Source organism: Microchirus variegatus, assembly GCF_963457635.1.
Source record: "Microchirus variegatus genome assembly, chromosome: 7".
Classification (NCBI taxonomy): Eukaryota; Metazoa; Chordata; class Actinopteri; order Pleuronectiformes; family Soleidae; genus Microchirus; species Microchirus variegatus.
This window is the reverse complement of record NC_139808.1, coordinates 9,468,534-9,490,450: the sequence shown is the minus strand read 5'-3', so window position 1 is coordinate 9,490,450 and position 21,917 is coordinate 9,468,534. Positions and strand designations below refer to the sequence as shown.

At 41.9% G+C, this 21,917-nt stretch overlaps 1 protein-coding gene across 2 annotated transcripts in view; it reads left to right on the top strand.

Annotated features, from left to right (window-relative positions):
- The window catches only part of ephb2b (eph receptor B2b), a gene marked incomplete at both ends in the record, with an annotated part of 111,271 nt that overhangs the window by 55,443 nt on the left and 33,911 nt on the right, over nt 1-21,917 (top strand). The gene's annotated exons all lie outside the window — the stretch shown is intronic.

The window sequence follows — 21,917 nt, the reverse complement described above, 5'->3', positions numbered from 1 at the left end:
TCCTGTTAGAGGATTCAGGTTGCTTTCTGGGCTAAGAGAAACTGATGGATCAAGCATCTGTCCGGATAAAAGATGAAAAGCAATCGGGCTCACTGTTAAAGACAGGAATCCCCCCTGAGTATCAGTGACCTTGTTTTTCAATGATGTATTACAAGTCGGTCAACAGTGAGAGAGAATTGTGGTTTCTTGCGTTGCATGCCGTTGACCCACATTACAGCATTTCTAAAAGTAAGACAAAGTTTATCCATTCCATTGACATTTTTTGTGTCCAACAGTTGAGCGCAGTTGTTCCTGCGGAGTTAACCCCCGCGGTCTTTCATTAATAGACTACAGAGCCCTACAGTATGTTCTGCTTCACACAGGAAGGTCATTCAATCTCAAAGGACGTCACTCTGTTGCAGCGACGTAGTCAGTATGTTTCCATGCACAGTTTAATTTGATTGTAGCAAATTGAGTGAAGGTTATCTATCCGGCAGTGAGGTAGTAGCACGCGGCGTGCGGTTTGGAGTCCTTATACAACGCATTCATTTAAATTATTTGAGCCTACTCTTCTGTACAGAAAATGTACCGACCTGGATTTTGCCATGTTTTTCTCGCGTGTTGTCTTTTTTTCTGGGTAGTTTTTTTTAGGGTTTATCGAACGCAATGCGATTCCGTTTCTTAGGGTCGATTCAAAATCGACTCAATTCAACCGATTCGATTCATACGATTCTCGATTCAAAAACTGATACAATGCAGTGTGTTAAGGCAAATTATGGCATCAAAACAATACAGTTTGTGTAAGATAATGTAAATAGTGATCACTCAAAGGCAAACTTACTTACTGTACAAAAAAATAACTTGCATAAATAAAAGATTAGGCTAGCTGCCTTTTTCTGTGCAAAATAAACTGTACACATATAACACAAACTGGTGTGTGTGGTTTTTCAAAATAGAAACTTATATGTATCTATATATGTTTTGGTTTTTTTCAAAAATCGATTTTTGAAGTCGATTCAGAATCGAGGATGATTAGAATCGCGATTCCTATGTGAATCGATTTTTCCCCCCACCCCTACTGTGGCGTGTGCTATCAATTTACATAAACATGCGTCCCTTAACATTGAATACGACTACAAATAGCATACATGAACTTTGCAGCTCTTTGTTGTGATCCTGTTTAGTTCATTTGAGTTACTTGACAGTCTGAAGGACTTTGATGACAGCGACGTTTGATGGTCTCACTCCCTTTCACTTAAGCCCAATTTATACTTCTGCGTAAAGTGCTCTGCGTAGGCTACGTAGAGACTCTGCGTCGACGCAGAGACTGTCGAAGAGCCTCTGCGTAGTCTCCGTCTGCACGAAATATTTTTTAAGTGTCCGTCACTCCGTCAAGGGACAACGGAGACGGCAAGAGCTGCGATTGGTCCTCAGGACAGGCTGAGCTCAGCTGCTCTGTGCCGGCTCTCGGTGCGCTCCGGGCGTCCTGACAGAGGCGGAGCTGATCCCCGCCGATAACGCCGCTGCCGAACTATAAATACGTCATATCTTAACACACACAGCACATGTTTAGACTCTAAATGGCCAATTTCTCGCCTCAAATTATCTTAAAACTGCGTTCCGTGACACAGAAAAGTGAGAAACGGCCACTTTTTCAACAACAACAGTCTTTCTCTCTTTCTTTCTCGGACGCCATTGCTCACTGTAGCCAGAAGCACAACAACCTTGCGCAGCGACCCCTACTGATCGGGCGGGAAATTGCAGCGAGTGTCCGTCACCACGACGCAGAAGTATAAATGCTCGAGGCGTCTCCGTGGTGACGCAGACGGATAACGCATACGCAGTCGGAGAAGTATAATGTGGCCTTTAGTCCCAGTACATGAAAACATTTCATTCTGCATGCCAGGAAGACACTCCAGAAGTATAATGGTTTCTAAAAAATAAGCAACATCACCCGCCAACACAGATCTCCTCCCTGTTAATCTTCAGGTGGTTAAAGATTGAGGAGCTATGTGGTTGAGGCCGAGGGATGAAGGGATAGAGAGAAATATTAACGATAACATGAAGCGCTGGAGTCTTTTTCTCGTCTTCTCCTCTTATCTGCGTTTCACGCCTCACTCCACCCATCAACACACTGCAGCAATAACAGCTAGAGAGCGTCTCCTTTGAGGAGACTAAAAGGAAGACTTGAGTGGAATCAGTTTCTAACGCCAATATATCACGATTCTGACGTTTTGATGGTCGCTGTGGGATTTCTTGTCTGTCTGCTCTGAATATAATTCTTGATAATCCTTTCTGAAACACTAAATATTTTAATAAAATTGTTGTTCTTTCTGTTGGGAGTCTTTGAGGTTCCTTTTTAAACCGTATAATGATTTCGGTATGCAATGTAAATCTCCCAAGTTGTCGATATGTCTCTCTGTCAGTGTCATTAAGACAAATTCCTGCGCATTGATTTATTTGGCGTACAAAGTGATTTAGATGTGGAAAGTACACTGCGCTGTTCCTGAAGGGGGAAACAAGGCTGAGTTTAATTAACGACTAATTCCAGCGCCTTGGACCAAGTCAGAAAAAAACAGCAGACTCCCAGAGTATCTTTGGATTAAAGGGCAACAGCTCACTTACGCTTGTTGAATCTCATGAGGTGACTGTGTCCACACGAGACTTATCTCACCACCGGGGGCCTCTGCAGTATTTGAGCAAAATCAACAACCAAATCAAGCAGGTTATATCAAGATTTATTTTACTTTGGGATTTCATTCCAAAATGTTTAGAAGACCGCTGGCTAATGTCAACTCAATGTTTTGCTGTGTTGGAGCAACACAGCAAACGGCTTCTTCTATCTCCCTCCCTGGGTGGTATCAGAGTGGTTATTGAGTTTGAAATGGGACACATGCCATTAAAAACCCCCGTCTGTGTTGAGCTAAGTCCACTCTCCACCGTCAAGTGCGACCACTCCATGAGTACTTTGTTTTTTTTTTACCGTTTTCATTCTTTTATCTTTTGCCTCCATGTTCCCAACTGCTGACTGAATCTTGCCGAATAACAATTTTGTTCAGTCGACATATAGATCAGATCATTTTGTCAAGACTCAAAAAGAGTAATGTCTGTACACTCAGAAATCCATTTATTATAACAATTCATCATCAGGATGGCATCAGTGGCATCACAATAAAGACAAAGTCAAGATAAAGATTTATCAACTTGGAATCATGAGTGTTTAAATTTTAAGTCAGTAAAACGTAACCCTGCTCATAACTAGTGCAAAGTCAGTGCTTCACAACAGACTCCTTGTGTTAGCACCGTAGATATCAGTAGCAAATTGGATTACAATTCATCACATAGATTAAGGGTTTTTCAGACTGGACAAAAGAGCTTAAACAACTAAATGACAAACAGACTGACACTCACTCACTAAATCACTCATCTTCTACGGCTTCATCCTCCACATGAGGGTCACTGGTGCCTATCTCAGCTGACATATGGCGAAAGGCGAGGTGTTCCGACCGGGACCGCGGACAGAACGACGCTGTTCATGAATATATTTTACCGGCTTTGTCACACAGCCATTTTGTTTGCAGTATTTAATATTTATACTTCAATCAAAGTTCCCATTTGAGACTAATTGTGCAGGAGGACTGGACATGAGCTGGGCAGGAAAACAGTTTTGGCTCCAGTGGCTTGGTTTAATTGTTGAGGGGGGGATAGTGTTCCATTGCTGCAGGGCACAGCTTGGGTTTGTAAATTGACTTCTTACAACATTTTCTGGATGTTAAAACTTTTAGCTTCTCTATGGAAAGCAGATAAGAGAATAAATTACTGCGTATAATGAGCCAATCTCCCCTCTCCTGTGGAATTCCTGTGCTTTCAGCTGAAAAGTATACGTGGAGGGGTTTGGGGGTTTGGATATTTTTTTTTTTCAAATTTGTATCTTGTAAAGAACTGGGTTCATCTAAAGGATACCACTTCTATAGCTATGGATTTGAAGATGAAAGGCATAGACAATCTGTCAGGCTAATCCTTAGTTAAAATATTCCCAGTGCATTATAGTCTGTACCTCTGGTTTGTGGATGACAGTAATCTCACCGTGTTTTCTCTCCTCGCCTTTCTTCCTTTCTCGCTCTAGGTCTTTGCTTTGTGATTAGTGCAATTTCCCAGTTTATACAGTAAAACCTTAGGGATTTTCTGTTTATACTGCCTTTATTTGTAGGGGGGAGGTGAGCCTGTAAACAACAGCCTAATGAGAAGGCTACTCTGTTTTGCCTTGTGTGGTAAAACAACAATTTCTTCCTGTTCACCTCTCAGTGTGAGCTTAACTGCAGTGCTGGGATATCATAAAGTTCCTATATCCTTATCATGTTTGAAAATTAGACCGTAATTACTGTTAAGTTTCTTTTTATGAGGCTAGAGTATTGCCTTTCAGTTTCACGTAATTCTCCCCCTCTGGTAATTTTAGACACAATAACGTTGACTTCCTGTGTAGTAGAATGAGCATTTCATTGGTCATGGGCAGAATCATTTTTCAAAGGACAAGTTAGAGATCAATTGCTTCTCTTTTGGTACATTTCTCTACTCATTGAACGTAAAACAGTTCACCGTTCTTCATTTAAGTGTCGTTTTCTGAAACGATAGTTCTCTACAAAGCAAACAGGTGCCTAGCGATCCATTACCTCTACTCGACTTTTATACATTACTATAAGGATTTGATTTCTTATTTCTTAAAATCAAGGCCTCACTGCTCTGTACATACATTGAATGTACATGAGTCAAAGAGAAGCTCAATAGACAAAGGCAGATAACAGAAAAATCATACACCCAACCCCCCGGACCAGACATTAACCACCCAGCAGTGTTTACTACAAAGAGCTGTTTGGCCTCACAGTGTATTGATGCCTGAGAAATGCTCAGTTCGTGCTGGGACCAGTTTTCTGGTTTATTATGGTCATCTCAAGGCTGTGTGGTCTCTCCAGAATTATTCTGGTGGTTTACGTGGGGGGGGGGGGGAGAAAAAAACGCATTTTCATGTGTGGGGTGTTTTCATTCCATCCTGCCAAATGACTCGGTATGGCACCATCTCAACACACACCAGGACCACCGCTGCCTCCCTTCACAATATGAGCGTCTCTTCCCTCTGAAGTAAGAGGCTTAAAGAGCCGTCTGGAATACATTAGTCACAGTTATTAATGAGGTTGTTTTGATTCTGCTCTCTGCCTTGCCTTTTTTTTTTCATTTTCGCTGTGCTACGTCACGACGATGCAGAGGATTTTGGCGTTAACAAAAAGGCAAACCTTGTCAGCTCAGCGGGGAGGACAGAGTTAAAACGAGACATAGAACCGATGTGAAAGCATCATAGAGAAAGCATTCTGATACAATGGACTGGTTCTACGCTTCCTTATCACAATATATTAAATCGTACAGTGTGTTATGCACTTGTAAAGGGAGTAAATTAAAATGTGAATTAGCACACACAAATTTAAATGGCGTAGGTTACTTCATATGATGGATTTTGTCCGTCAGTGCCGATGTACAGCACAGGTTTCGGTCTTTATTGGATTTTTGGGAGAATATAACTCAAACACTTCAACTGGCACTTCATTTGGCAGCCGCATGGTCGCGGTATTATTAATACCATATGGTGATGAATGGTTTGTCTGACTCTAAATAAGACACTGTGTCTCTACTTTTAATAGATTGCCAACATTTCAGTTTGGGAAAATACGTCACGGTGTTGTTATTACTGTTATTATTTTGCATTGCACACTGTGCCTTCAGCACAGGGTTATAACGATACCGCACATATACGTCATTATATAATCTCAGTCGACCACCTTGAAGGTTAATGTTATATGACATTCACACCGAGCAGCACGTGACATTTTCAGTCATCATGAGGAATAATCTCAACTTTCCGCAGACAAAAACACCCACCAGACATTTTGGAGCTTCTACATCTACATCTAAAAGACACAGGCTTAAATCAGGCTGATACACTCATGTCACTCATCCCGTGCTGAGCCTCGATAACTCCTCCCTGCGACCTTCTTACTAAATATAGCAATTCGTGTATTGATTTGGAGACGTGGTGCATTCACAGCATGCCTCTGCTATAATGACCTATTTCAGCAGATTGCTTGTAGTCAAGTATTTTTTTTTTCACGGCAATCTTTGTCTCTGGGCTGCAGGAGGAAGAAGACTCAGCCACATGTTCTGACTGGATGTAGACAAAATATACCTCAGTTGTTGCGATAGCATCATTATTCATGAAGGCTTTACGGAAACACAAGTTCACGTGTTTTTCACAATCCTGTGAGAGTGCATATTAAAGCATCAATTTCATGAAATTTTTATCACTACAGTGAATGTTTATGTGCGCTCTTGTTGCCATCAGGAGTCATCTGCCCACGTTATGGTGCAAAGTTGTCAGATTATGAGAATATACTGTAAGCAGTGTCATAAAGTACTGATCATTCACAGGCTTTAAAGTGTGGCAAAGGGGGAAAAGCCAATGAAAGCTTGGCAAAAGATGGCTTAAATTCCATCTGTATTTACGCCATGCCAGCAGGCAGGGTTCCCATTCCTGGATGACTAACTATGATTGAAATCATGGCTCTGACGTACTTTGCTATCTGTCAGTGTAGTGTTGCAAGAAGGATGGGCACCAACAGGATCGCTGTTCTGTTATCCAACGCAGTTGAGACCAAGAAACATTGTCATTGTTTTATAAAAACAGTGGGCTAACATGCCCAAACATCTCACTATTTATCCCAGTTCCTTCCAGATAACACAGCTGCCTTGTCAAAGATGCACTGCGAGCTGCCTGGCCTTGTCAGTTAATGCGGAAATATACAGAAGGAAACAATGCATAAAATGCACCATAGCCTCAAATTAAGTAGAGCAGTCTTTTATTTAAAAGTCACTTATGGGCACTTTTCCATGATGCATTTTGACCTCAATGGAAGTCATTTATCCAGAAGACTTTCTACAGTAGCATTGTCATTCAGATGGAAGATTCTTATCAGACCCACAACAAAACCCCTGAGCGCACAAGTCCTTCCTCGCTCGTTACCGATTCGCCGACCTTCTAGTCAATGCTACAATCAGGCCTTTGTTGGCCTGGCTTGTCTGTCATCTCTCTGGTTCTGTTGATATGGGCCTCCTGCTGAGAGCACGATCCCCTCATAGACTGCACTAAATGCTGACTAATTGAGCTTGTCTAGCCAGAACCTGTTGGTGTGCTGATAAGAAGGTATTTGACCTCTCTGGAGGCACCTGGTAGTGTCATGTGTAACACATTCCTTAAAGACCTTCTGTATTGAATAGACAACCGTAGCAGGTATAAGGTGTATCATATGAGTTAGACTGGAAATGGGAAAGGCTGCACCACAGGCTGTAAAGAAGAAACGTCATATCTCTTTGGCTAGGTTTAAAAAAAGTTATTTACCGGATTAAAATCACTCTTCAGTTAAATGAACAGATAATTGTTTCAGCAAATTATGAGGCTTCTAACCCCATTAGTCTCAGATCTGTCTACATGACAGAACAGTGAAGCTGAAAATATGGCAACACCAACATAAGGTTCCTCAACTGAAGACACTGCCTTGCCTAAAGTCACAATATGACTTTAGGCAAGGCAGTGTCATATTATGGTTTCATGTCAGATTAAATCAGTATAGTTTAGAAGCCAGAGAAGAGCTAGACAAAAGCATTCAGTTCTCTGAGGACGTCCTTCTTCTTCAAATAGATTCCGGGAAATGGTGGCACCTAGTACAAGTCACGAGTCACAAGTTTTGATCAACTAGTTATGTGTCCTCTTAAAGAAGTTCACAGAATTCTGCAAATCAAAGGTCTTGAATGGATCCCCCCATTTGTCTACCGAGTAGTAGACAAATGGTACATAGTTTACCTAGTTTATGATTGGGCCAAACCATTAACAGTTACACAAAATTACTCAGGTCCTTTCTGGTTGTGCTTTGTCAAACCAAACTTATCTTATATTTTGCAGCCAGGTTAAAACATGTCCTTACCATTTCATGCGTGTCTGCTATGGAAGAGCTTTTACTCTGAGTGCAAATGACATGACCCCCACTAGGATAATCCTGCTGCCTCTAGGAACCCTAGACTAATCTGCCAGTCTCCCTTTTTGCAGGTCATCACTCATTTCAAGCTGCCGTAACTTCCCTAACACCTTCACTAACCCTCACCTTCACTGCCCTGGCCACAAATCTGGATTCTGATCTCGATGTGGGTGTTTACAGTCTCTGTAAATATATTATACATATAGAATCATTTCCATTTGACTTCCTTTGTAAATTGCTGGCCTGTGGAGGACACAGACAAACGCAGCTTTGATGACTCACATGACTGTCAGCTCATGAATAAGTACAAAAGGCCCCAAAATGTAGAAGCATCCTCTCCTTTGCCATTATATTTGAACCAGCATTAACGTCAGTGTGGATATGTGCTGTTCAGTATGGCTATGTCAGTTATGTAGTGCTGCAATCTGCCGTGTTCTGCAAGGAGAAATCTGTGCCTTCAGGCTAGATGGGTTTTTGTGTTGGGGTTATATGGGTTTGAGTGTGAAATGTACGACTTGTGAATTTTAACCATATGACTAATCCCGTTTGACTGAGGATGATTGACGTGTAGGCTTCACCACTTTCTCCATAGGTTAGGCTTGCAGCTAAACCTCAGTCTGTAAAGAACTGGGATTTAATGCATGATGGCCAGAATCATTCAGTCTAAGTATTAGTGTGAAAACAAAAAAAGTAATCTGGGGTTAGATGGACAGCCCTCCTAAAAATCACATCACAATCCTTTTTAATAAGTCACAATCAATGTGTTCTTAGTAAATGTGAACTTTCTTCCCAGTTTTGAAATTTACCCTTTAGGATATCCACACTATAGACCTATATAACACACAGGATTGCATTAAAGGGATGATTAATTTCAAAATGTGTCTTAAGGTCTATGGATGGCACAGTTTTCTTTAAACTAAACAATCTTGGCATGCTCCTGTAGTTGCTTCAATTTAAGGTGGTGCATTTCTTATGAGAGTGCTGACCACGACACAACGAAGGCCACATTTTCCTCTGGCATTAGAATGCTTTTTTTCTGTGATCAGATAGCGATTGGATAGCACTTCACACATGCATTTACACCTGGTATTAAAATGCATTTCCGTGGTCCACATTAGGATCAGACTGCTATTGCAAGCCGGAAACCAACGACAGCAGAGGAAACTTTGCAGTTTTGTCGGCGATGTCACATCAGCCGTGCTCAGGGCCACCAACTACCCCCCCGGTATCTGATTAAAGTCTGATCACAGGTGTAAAGGGGGGGCCAAAGACTCATACACTCAAACAATCTTATCTTCAAGATGAGCATGACATGAAATCATCAGACTGCCCACCTCATAAATCGTCAAATCAATTCACTACCCAGAGTTATAGATTCATGCTTAAACTACAAAACGGCTTCACAACATCGCAGCCTAATCTTTTATGGGCCTCGCAGCGAAAAAAGAAAATCCAATATGCACAGAGAAAAGAAACCTCTACTTCCTCCAGTTGGTGAAGTGCAGATTGTCAGCCCCTGGTGAAGTGACGGAACATTCAGGCCCTTGAATGAAATATAAAGACATATCTAAAATTGATTATCATATGGTGTTTTCAGCAAACGACACATTGCCCACTTCTTCTCTTAATCACCAAAATATAACTTAGCCCTGGTAGAGGCTAAAGTATCTACGTTCTTGCCTCACTTGTTTTGTTCTATGAGATAAAGCTGAAGGTAGAAACTGAATTCAATATTTTTTTTTCTGTATCATGGTGCAGCAGTATCTGCAGCAGTGTCATTTACCACTCACTGCAGTGCTGTGTATATTTAAAATCGATCGACTTTAGCACTGTGCACTGATATCTTTACATGGACTTTTAAACAGCATCCGGGTCAATTTATGGACTGTGAACATAAAATTAGGCAGAACAAAAACCGTTTCATAGTTGTGTCCCATTCTTTTTCACTTTTAAGTCCATGTTAAATATCACTTCTTTTAAAGCGCAGCCATTTTGGTGCACAGTCCGTCTTATCAAGGGGAGAAGAGTTATATTCTGGGAGGAACTCATTAGCAGGGAAGTTGCCAAGGTAACAGAGGACCCCCCCCCTCCCCTCCAGCCCCACACACGCACACATACTATTGGCGCGTTCCCTGTGTGAGTTGGGTACTTAATTTCACGTACCCCCTGGGTCTGTGCTGAACAGCTTCCATTGATTAGGACAAATGGAAGGGAGACCATCCAGGCCAGCCCCTCCTTTGTCAGGGTTAAGGATGTAGTCATAGAGGGGGGAGAAGACGCAGAGCAGACCAATGAATAGCTCACAAATTCCTTGTTTTAGCTGAATCAATGACGTTTTTAAAGGCTAATTAGTTGATCTATTCACTCGGTATAAGTTGCTAAGACCACCACCTCGCTCTGCAGGCATGATTGGGCTATTTGATGTATTCCACCTCTACACAACAGCCATTAAAGGCTTCAAACGTTTTGCCAACTAACAATAGCAGCTTGTTCAGGCACAGGTGTAATGGTCCGGGGATAAGGTTTTCTGTGTTTTGTAAATGTGTGATTTCGCATCTTTGAGTCTTCATATCAGGTGAAATAGTTGGGTGGTTTATCTTCCGTGGCGTGTTATGTCATGTCATGCCTTCAATTTTCACGAGCTTATTATCCACATGATGAAAGAATCTACCGCTGGCTGAGTGGAGCGTTTTCACCTCATTTTACTCTAAGCACCCTGAAAGTCACAGTCATTAGACAATAAATGTTTTTTTTTTTTCCAACTACAAGCTCTTATTTGATTTTACAATCTGAACGTATTTAATACATGTACTTGCTACTAAAAATAAATAAATAAATGGCTGTTGAGAGTGCATGTTCTCTCTCTTTGTTTCATAAGTTTCAAGTGAAGCATGCACATGAGCATTTTGGATTCATGCATGAATGTGAAATAGGCAAATTACAGCTGTTGTTTTTTTCTTCTTCTTCTTGTAGATCAGATGGATAAGAATTCACAGAGACTCCCTGCTGCCTCACTAAATGTTTGTGGTCAGGAGAACTGATATAATCTTTAATAAAAACACACTAGGGAGAGATGGCTGGAGATATAAAATCCAGACTATGAATATGATACTCTCACAGCGGCTCGAGGCACTTTTTTGTCTTCCGTGCTTTGTTTAAAGTGTGTTTGTATGTGAATGTGTGTGTTCCCTTCATGTTTGTATGTGTGCATTAGAGGGTTACGCAGGGACAGTGGCAGGATTCATCGCCAGCTGCTCCTCACAATGCCAGTCCCCTTCCTTCCTCCCCTTACACCCCCACCATCCTCCCTGTGTTACCCCCTTGTCCCCTTTGACTGGACAACATGCAGCCCCTTTATGCCACCTGTCCATCAGTGAGACCGCACCTTGGGGAGCCTCCGTCACCGAGCTTGGAGCTGCTATTTGCTGCCTTTGTTTGGATTCTGATGCTGAATTCTCCCCTTCCTCCCCCTTCCTCTCTCCATCTTGCTCTCTTTTGCTCTGTGTGTTGTCCTTTACAAACACAGACAGACAGAAAAACAGGCATATAGAGAGTAGTGATGGCCTCTGTCAGCCATTTCCTACATCTGCCTCTAGGCATAAAGGACACCACAACAGCTGCTAGGGCTGTCACTTTTTCCAAAAATCATGTTCAAACTCGTTTATAATGACCCGTAATTTGTTCAAATATATTCAAAGCCCACCGCCCAACAACCCCATGCCCCCTCCATGTGCACCGCCATAGCTGCCGCTTCCTTAACATACCACAAAAGTCAAAAAATGCATTATATGAACAATTATTGCTTTATTAACAATTCTGCTAGCGTGAGATAATTCATAACATACAACACAAATTTACTGACAACAGGAGGAAGCTCACACAGCTTTTTTAAATAAACGCAAAAAAGCAAACAGCTCAACTGATATTAGTTGCCAGAAAACACACATCTGTCAACCTGAGCAGGATCAAGTATGGCTCTCTTTGTATTTACAATACTACCTGCTGATGAGAACACAGACTTACACAGAGTATTGGATTAGGTTATGAGGAGGTACAGTTTGAACATAAACCTTACATGATAATAGTGAATTCTGAATAAAAAATGGCGGTCCGAACAGCTGCCGGCTACTGCCACCACTACTGTCTCTCCCTGCTTGCTTCTCACCTGTATTGTCCAGGATGCAGGGCAGACGATGCTGGCTGTTGAACCAGATTGGATAGATCTAAATCAACATAAAGCTGATGATATTTTTGTCAACCTCCAGAACGCTGAGGGAACTTTAATGGGTTGTTTATTTCACGGACTGGGCGGCATAATTCATCCTGTATTGCTTCGTATCTCCACCAAGACATTAATGTGAATTCGAGACCTGCCTGCCATATGTTTCCAGCAGGTACCTGAGGTTATTTATCTTACATTCGTCCCGCTTCTCTCACTCTGCTTCCTCCGCCCAGTCCCACTATCATCAGCAGTCTGAGGCTGTGATCAGGGCTTCAAGGTCCGCATGCAGCCTGTGGAACGGAACGAAGAAGCTGCCTTACATGGAAATGGCTCCCGTTACCGTAGCAACTAGCTGTCCTTGAGCAAAGGGCACATTTGGGGGGTTTGGGAAGCCGCGGCGCTGACATAGCCCCGTCAAATCTCATAGAGACTTCAGACACATTGATTTCCGTACTGCAAACACAGCCCTAGACACAAGCAATTTACCAATACATTTATAAATTATGGGCTTAGAGAATGGTGGCATAGAGCTTGAATGGAGTGGAGTCCATAAGTGCGACTGCTCTCAGGTAAAAGGAATGTTTTTCTCATCATTGCACCGCCTCTGCAATCTTGTCAGAGATGGGTGTTTCCTGGAATGTGGGGATATTGGGTGAATCCTGTGGTGCTGCAGGTGACCTGTTCCCATGAGGACATTGGTGGGTGTGGATGCTGCCCGCATTCTTTCGATTGTCACAACAACGACAGCTTAACAATGTGACATCCGACTCTCCTCGTTTTCTACCTGTCCTCAAATTTGAAACAGTGTACACCCACTCAGGCAGTGCTGTGCCTGAAAAGACGGGTGTCAGGACACAGTAGCACTAGGGGCAACTTATTCCTGGTGTCACATGACAGTGAAAGTTAAGTGTCTCTGCTTTCAGCTTGCATGCAATGTTGGGTCAGGCCAGAACCCCATGCAGCAATGTTAACACCCACAAAAATAAGAGAAAATTCACTGGTTGGTGAAAGAGAGGCTGATGTGTAAACAAACTTAAAAATGTTTAAACGCACAAGTAATGACATGCTTTCCCAATTCTTCCTTGTGAATTAGGGCTGCAAAGCTATTGGTATCTAATTGATGTACAAAATGGACTGAGCTCAATTAATTTGAATTAGACTATTTTTGTAACAGACATGCCTACATCTGCTATGTCTGACCCATATGGAATAGACAACAGAAGCTATCTGAATTAGCTACCCCATCTGCATATCAATTGGTGACCACATAATACAGCACCATACCATGATGAAAATTGTATTGCCTTTATTTGCATTAACTAACATAATAATCATTCATTACCAACAATGGAACATGCAAGGTAGCTGGTTCCTGTGCAATGTGGATCCTTATGGGTTGACAAGGCATCTTAAATGGAGATTAATGCTGACAAAAAGGCCTGCCTCTTGCCACACCCCAGCCATCTGCAGCCCAGCGTACCGAAGAGTCCACCAGCAACCTGATTGGACCCCGTCATCCTCTGGAGAGCAAGCTGTCAAGTGATCTGCCTCCATGAAATGACCCTTTCCGCTTTATTCCCCTAACCGCCCACCCTCAAGCCTTGTTCATATTCCTACCTTGAGAGTACAGCGTATATGTTTTGGCTCAGATGCTTGTAATTTTCACCGCACCACATTTGTGCCCCCCCCCCCCCTTACCCCCCGTGCAAAAAAAGGGAAAAGGGGGGGAAAAAATGGGATTGCAGTGAAAATTCCAGACGTTATTGCTGTGCTGCATGCATGGCTCCAGTGATACTCCTCTTTCATCTCAGTTTCCTCCTCTATTGACAGATGGTAGTTATCAGACAGTATGGAAATGCTGTGGTTAAGATAGTTTTCACTGATTTTTTTTCCCCCCTTTGGTATTTATGACCTGATGATCACCATGAGAGCATTGTGGTCTCGAACAGAATCACTCTGCCAGTGTTGTTTGAATCAAACTAACATTTGCCACATGGCAGTGACGCACTATCTCTGGCTGAAGTGGGGGTTTTTTTTTTAGAAGTTAGGTGGCAGGATGTGTATGTATGTATAGTCTCACTTTGTGTAGTGTCTGTATGACTAGATGTATTATGTTATTGGTTAATGGAAAGATAATAGTCTCATTCATTATCTAAAGTATGTATAATTACAGGTGTGCCGTTTAACGGAGCTTGCACATCAATATTTACCTTGTTGCCTGTTATCAGCCTATTGTCATTTACCAATACAGATACATAATTATCTGGGTTTCTAATTGAATAAATTATTGAAAAGAGGATGCAATTATCTAAAACGGTTACTTTTGCATTTAGAGTAAAATAGATCGTCATTGCAGAAGAGAATGATATACACAGTGCTGCATTTGATGCAGTGCCAAGTCTCAAAGACAACATCACCTCTTGCACAATGAGAAGAATAAAGTAGTAAAGGTAATTTCATAAATATGCATGATTGAATTAGTGATTATTCAAAAGACGCAAGACACAAATAAAGGTTATACTCTTGACTATCTACCAAATTGTCATTGAAAACATCTGTATTGCTGTTGGACCAGAATTTTGCCATCTGTGCAGCATTAGTTAAACTGTGTCTTTTGGGGCTTTGGAAAACTACAATCTGCATTTCTTTACAGACTTAAGATGAATAAAAATAGATTTATGTTTGCGGATGTTTCATTGGCCACACTTCTTTCCTTATAAGTCCTTTTTTTTTGAACGTTTTAATAATAAAACATGAAGTTGCAAAAGGTGAAAATGTTGAAATACACAGCTTTCACTTGATATCTTTGACACAATGAGAAATCAGGTCAGTTGCAGGTGGGGAAACGAGCTTATACCAGTTGTCATATGTTAATACAGTATTTTCCCTATGGGATATTTTTGGCTGCCACTGACTTTCTGAGCAGAGCTTCACACTTATTCTGTCCTTGTGTTGGTCAGTCTTGTATGTGTGTGTGTGTGTGCTACATATACTGTATAAGTCTCTGCAGTGGCCAGGTGGGCTTCATTAGCAGCATTTATCCACATGCACGTTGCTTATTTATATGTGGATGTATGGTATATGCGTTGTAAAAACATTTAATTAAAGCTCAAGTGTGAAACTTTTATTACCCATCAAAGCACTGTTGGCTTACACACACACACACAGGCAGAGACAGCTCCTACCTTCTGCTAGTGGTTCAGTGAGTTATGTGTTGTATATGCGCCTTTAAACATAGTGTATAGTGGAGCTGTATAGTGCGGCAGCAGCAGCAGCTGTGTTGTGTTTTCATTAACGGACAATCACGGACGTGAACGTCCAGGTTGATTTTTTTTAGTCGTGAATCCACCTCTAAAACTTTTCACGGATGCTTCTTGAAGCTGTCAAACTGTTCTGCTTCTGGTGTGTGCGTGTGCGTCTTTTGCCTCGCCTGCTCAGTCGTGACCTACGATGCATCACTGTGTGTGCAGTGCAGTGCAGGAACGTTGCCACAGACACAAACACAATACACTGCTGTACCGACAGAGTGAGTCACACAGACTGTCACCAGAGAGAGTCGTGTGGACCCCGAAAAGGCTTAATCAGCAACTCATTTGACAATTGTTTGAATGTAGCAGACATTTGTTTGTATTTCAAAGTTAAGTAGCAGACTTCAAAAGTTCAGCGAGTGCCTATCCGTGGAATCAGCCACACCAGAGGCTCTGGAGAGTTTATTCTGCACACAAGCAGCACCGTTGACAGTGGCACACACACACACACACACACGCGACAATCTCTCCCTTTGGGTTTAGACACGGAACCCTCAGCATGTGCCGCCTATAGGTGCGTCGCTAAATGATGCCCCAGCTGCAACAGGCAAAATAGGAACTCGTGTACACATTCTCATGAAGAAATGCAACTATAACAATTCATTTTAATATATTTTAAATATATTTAATATTTAAAGGCACAGTCAGTAACTTCTTAAATTAGAAATTTTGAAGAAGTTCATCCAAACCATATCAAATGAAATCAAAATTACTGACCCAGCGACAGTTAGACACTACAGCTTATAATGAGTTCTCTCTCTCACACTGTGTGTGTGTCACGTGTTTGTTTGTGTTGTTTGCGTCCTTGCTCAGGTAGCCCATATTTCCCCGCTAATCTGCTGCTCACAGCGGCTCCTAATCTGTCTGTCTCAGAGAAAGCTGCTGTGGATGTGTGGGTGTCATCGTATGATCTTTGTGACAACTGTAGAGGAGATGCAGCTTAGAGCAAAACATGCCAAAGGACACAGAGGGAAAAGTCACTTGCCCAGTTATCCCACTGTCGTCCTGTACTTGCTGCCACACACATACACACATGTAACATGTATACCAGATGTCTGGATTAGCAAACAGAAGTTTAAAGGCAGTTTTAGGGCAATCACTTACTTCTGGGTAAGTCACCAAATTCCTCTGATCTCTGATTCAAAGTCATTTTTTTAAAGCTTGAAGGGCAGGATTTAAGTTAATAGAGTTAAAAACAGTACCTAATCATTAAAATAAGTGTCTGTAATGTTTTTTTATTTCAGCCCATGAAAGTTACTGCATCCCCTTTTATTATTTTTTATTCGTTATTTTTAGGTGGATGGTAACGCAGGGGTACAGCCCTGTTTCATGCTGAACATTCTAAAGGTGATTTTTGTATTCTTTTTATTTTAAGAAATGAATCCTCGTAAACAACCTTTGGAGAGTTTGAAAGCAGCCCTGATTTACACCTTGTAGTTCATCAGTGGCCACCTTCACACAATGGCATTGTCTTGGCTTACGGAGTGTGAGGAGCCACACAGTGTCCCGGACCCGTTAATTGCACTAGACATGGAAACCCAGAGGGGGAAATGAATATCTCATTTGTTTGCCAGTGTGTGTGTGGGGTGAAGCGAATACCAGTTGTCTAATAGGTTTCACACAAGCCTGATTGAATTAGATGTCGAGCAGGACCGCGGTCCTAATTGAATTTCGGAGACCCTGTGTTGCAAACAGTGCAAGTTTGTGTTCCCCGTGGAAGTGCCGAGGCAGACCGGGGTGGGGGGACAGGCTGCCTTCCTTGTCCCAGGAACAGACAGACAACTCACGGCTGCTCTCCTCTGGTTGATCTGTGGCCGTGTGACTGACGTTTCACAAGGTTAAGCTTTAGTTAGCTGTGACCGGTTCAAAGGCGGATAGCCTGCAGTTGTGGTCGCAGAATAGTGGAGGTCATGTGAAAACTTCTGCAAAAGTTGACAGCTTGTCCTAATCTAATTTCCTGAGACACAGTGGTTGATCTTGTAAAAGAAACCTCTTTTTACGATAGCCTCTGATCTGCCCATGCAGCAGTGATGCAGATGAATAGTTTTTACAGGCAGTACCAAAGCAAACATAGGTCCAAATATGCGTGTGTGGCTCACTGCAGCAGCCTCTTTGGTCACAATGGAAAACAGGGAAATACCCTGCATATACACACACACACACACACATACACACACAATGCCTCTGACACTGGCCATTTTCACTGCTTTCAGCACTTTTTCCTGCTGTGCTCACAAAACCTAGCACCTTACCTTTGATTTTTTTTCTCCCCCTTCTTTTACCTCCCTCATCTTTTCTCTTTTCACATCCTGAACACGCACACTGACGCACACACACATACTCACACCTTGCCTGGCTTTGTCTTCCTTGCCTGTTCTTTAATGGTGTGTTCATTAAATAAAGCAGGTTTGGGGGTGGGTTGGATCCCGAAAAAGAGGAACTGGGGAAATGGGAAAGAGTGTGTGGGGGGGGGGAGGCAGAGGGGTGTGATGCCCCCAGACTGTTGGACAAAGAGTCTTTCTGTTGGCTGGTTAGATGAGCGATGGTGGGTGAAAAAAAAAACCCTGAGGGGGTTGCCACGGGTGTTGTTATTTTGTTTTTCACTCTATAAATGTGGCCTTTGGCTGAATTACCAGGTATCAGCTATTTGATTATCTGGTTTTGACTGTGCAGCACCCAGGCAGCCATGATGGAAATGTCAAATGCAGAGTCTCTATTTGGCAGCTACCTATGTGCTGTGTGTGTGTGTGTGTGTGTGTGTCTGCGACTGCTGATGCGATCACAGGAGCCAGCTTCCTAAAGAGAGTTTCGAGGATGGCTGGTCACATTGGCATCGCCACTGAAAACAATACTCCTCCCTGTCTTTGGTCCATCTCTCAAACACATGGGTACTTGCACTGTCAGACCTGCAGACTTCTGTAGAATTCAGGTGGTTTTAACTCCAGGTTTTCACCCTCAGTGCGCTATAAATCTCCCTTGCTGTACTATATTAGAAGCCTTTGAAACAACCAGCAAATTACCAGCTGTAAAAACTGACTAGCACCCCAGTAGTAACTTACCTCTCATATATCACACAGTTCTATTTTTATTCAAACCGCCTAATTAAAGGCTTAATGTCACTATATTTTATTAAAAGTCATAAAGAAGACATAACTACGCAGCTGGAGGTTAGGAATGTATATGTTGAGGAGGGTATTATTCAAAAATTGGTTAATCTAATAGTTGGTCTGTATGGGTTTCTGTGTTTTTTTAAATCGTAGATTTAGTGAGCGTACATGACTGTTGTGTCTCTGGAACCAATTTGAGGGTGATCTGGGCCTTTTGACACAGCTACCCACCAAATTGAGTTTGAAGTGTTTATAAATTCCCTTAAAAACTTTTCTGTGTGGCTTTTGTACTTTTTCTGTCACATTTCCAGGATCCAGTTTTGCAGTCCACAGATATCTGATAACACAAAACCCTAGCGTGTTTACTTTGTGACATTAGTTATATTATTAGCAGCAGGGTTTCGTATTCCTCTTTAATGAGTATAGGGTGCTGGAACTACGGAAGAAGCTGTTGTCAATGAATATTCTTACAAAATGCAACTCATGCAGCCAAAAGGGATATCTGAATATTTGGGGAAACATCCAAAAAAACAGCCCTAAGCCTTGGAATGCTGTGCGAGACTGCCAGGCTGGTGATCAAACAGCTCAACAGCAGCAATCTGGGCAGGCAGGGAGGTAGGGAAGTAAAGCTCCGTTCTGTTTTTTAATCACAGCTTTCCACGTCTTTGCTTCTCTACATCTGACACCAGACGACTTCCCAACTCTTAAAATCTGTCATCTGGGTATGAACTGGAAATTCCCTAAATATTTACCATGGCAGAGCAGAGAGTCGTGTCAAGACACATAGCACTGCGTCACAGGGTAACAGGCAGGATGTTTTTCAAAAATACCTTTTCTTTCATTGATTGTCTCACTTTTCAATTTACCGCATGAGAACGCCTTGTCAAAGACAAATAAATACTTAAAAAAGTGACGCACTTACTTCATTTCTTTGCAGTTAATTTAGTGTTTGGCAGTGTTTGAATGATCTGGCACAAAACTGAGATTATGCAAGCAGATATGCCAGTTTTGTCTAAAATTAACATATTTTCCTGTTGGAATAGACATTTAAGGATTTTTCAAATGGAGAAGAAAATGCATAAATTAATTGGAAATAAATCATAATAATACTGAAAATGGTGCATTTATAGCATACTGTATATGTATATTTATATTTATATACAATTAATTAGCATTTTAGGACAAATGTGAATGTAAAAGCATATATTATGTTAATTTAGCACACTAAATGGAAGAGACGCACGGTCACCAGGAGGAATGTGTCTGTATGTTTGTGGTGCTTTGTGGGAAATTTGCATTACCCACCCGTGTGCCTTCTAACATCGGATTATTTAAGTACAGCCACTCGGCAGCATGTGGCTTTATAAGTGCTTATCGGTAAAAATGTTTTAACATTCCTCCCCATGCAGACACCCACAGCTCTTCCCCACCTCTACAAACCCCCACCATCTCTTTGTCTCCATCTTTACACTTCTCTCTCTCTGCTCCCCTCCCCTCCGCTGCCTCTTTATGCTTCTTTCTTTGGTGTTGCTCCTCAGAGCGCCCGCTCTCCCATAGACCTCACTGTGCTGCCCGAGGTTCAGTCCCAATTCTCCACATAGCTGTTGCCTGGGCCTCATTCACAGAGCGGTGTTGACTGGCAGTGTGAATGGTCCAGGCCTCATGTTTCGCTCTGTACCCACAGCCTTTTCCCGCATCAATCACGGAGCAAGAAAAACATGTCAGGGCTAATATTTGGGAAGAGATATAATGGATTACTTTTTTTATTTTTTTTATTTAAACACTCTCTCTGGCATTCATGCTTGTCGTTACAAGAAAGCACCGTTGCCACTTTGTAAACATGTGGTGCTTCACTTAAGCATGGTCTGATAATACATCTGTTAGACAAGCTGAATTCAAAAGAGCTGATTATTTTTTTTAAACAAACTACTGCTTTATGTGCCCAAACTCCACTATTGCTTTGGCAATTACACATTACTTCCGCTACACCAATCAATGTATTTATTTGCCGAGTATATTTAGTTGTAATTTGACACGTTGCTCACTGACACTGTTGAGAAGTGTCTATCGTCACAGTTCCAGGATCGTCATACACACTTAGAGGCTGAAGGCTGTGAGTAATATACTTTGAGTAACAAGAAGGGGAAAGTGTGTTAAGGATCTGGCCTGTAGGTCTCTGAACACAGGCATGTGTCTATCCAATATAAACACCGAGACTGGACCTGGATTCATTCCGCCTTCTGCCGAGTTACCCTCTTTTTAAATGGAAGTTTCAGCTGCAGATGTTTCCACATTCCAGATGCTACAGTTGAGTCGTAATTGCTGAAACAGCCTCAGAATGAAATAATGGCTGCGTGTGTGTGTTTTTTTGCTTTATAGTGCAGAAAACTGCAGTAAGGCTATGATAAGTTTGTGGAAACAGAAAATGGAAGGAGCTTTTCCTATAATGAATGAGGCACTTAGAATATTACAAGCACATGATATGATCGTGATCAAAACGAGCTTTTATAGTGGATTAAAAAAACGTCACAAGAACATAAGCACATTTAATTTAGACAGAACTAAAATATGTGAGAGGGAAATAATGGATGGCAGCTAGTATTGAATGTTTTCTTTACACTGTTACTAAATAAAAACTGCTGCACAGTCAGACCTGAGGGTGTTGAACTTCAGAGCTGCAGTGCATCTCGTGTGAATTTTTCATGTTGCTACACTTCCTACACCTCTGTTTCTCTCCACACTGCTTCTTAGTTTCTCTTTTTTTTCTGGGGAGCAGGTGGGAGCTGGATCACCTGAAGCAAAACTGTAGCTGGTTTTTGCCCAACATGGAGAGATTTTATTTATTATTATTAATATTTTTGGGTGTACGTTCAGGTGGACTGTGACTCAGGAGAAGATAAAGGGATTTTTTTTTTTTTTTTATCACTGCACCGACCGCGCCGGTACAATCTGTGATTCACCTGAACTCTCTGCACATATAGTGAATTTAATGGCATTTCTGGCTGCATTCATCGTTGTTTTTTTTTATCATGAATGTTACTTTCCTCCCAGGTTTCCAGAGAGAGAGAGAGAGCACCTTTAAAAGGGCTCTTAACAGAAAGCACGGCACTTCAGAGATTTCTTAGGCGACTAGAGCATGTTGAATAATTCAAAGAAAACTTACAACTTGTTTCCCGTTACCATATCAGCGGAGGGCTTCCTCACATGCAAGCTTCACTGCTGTATA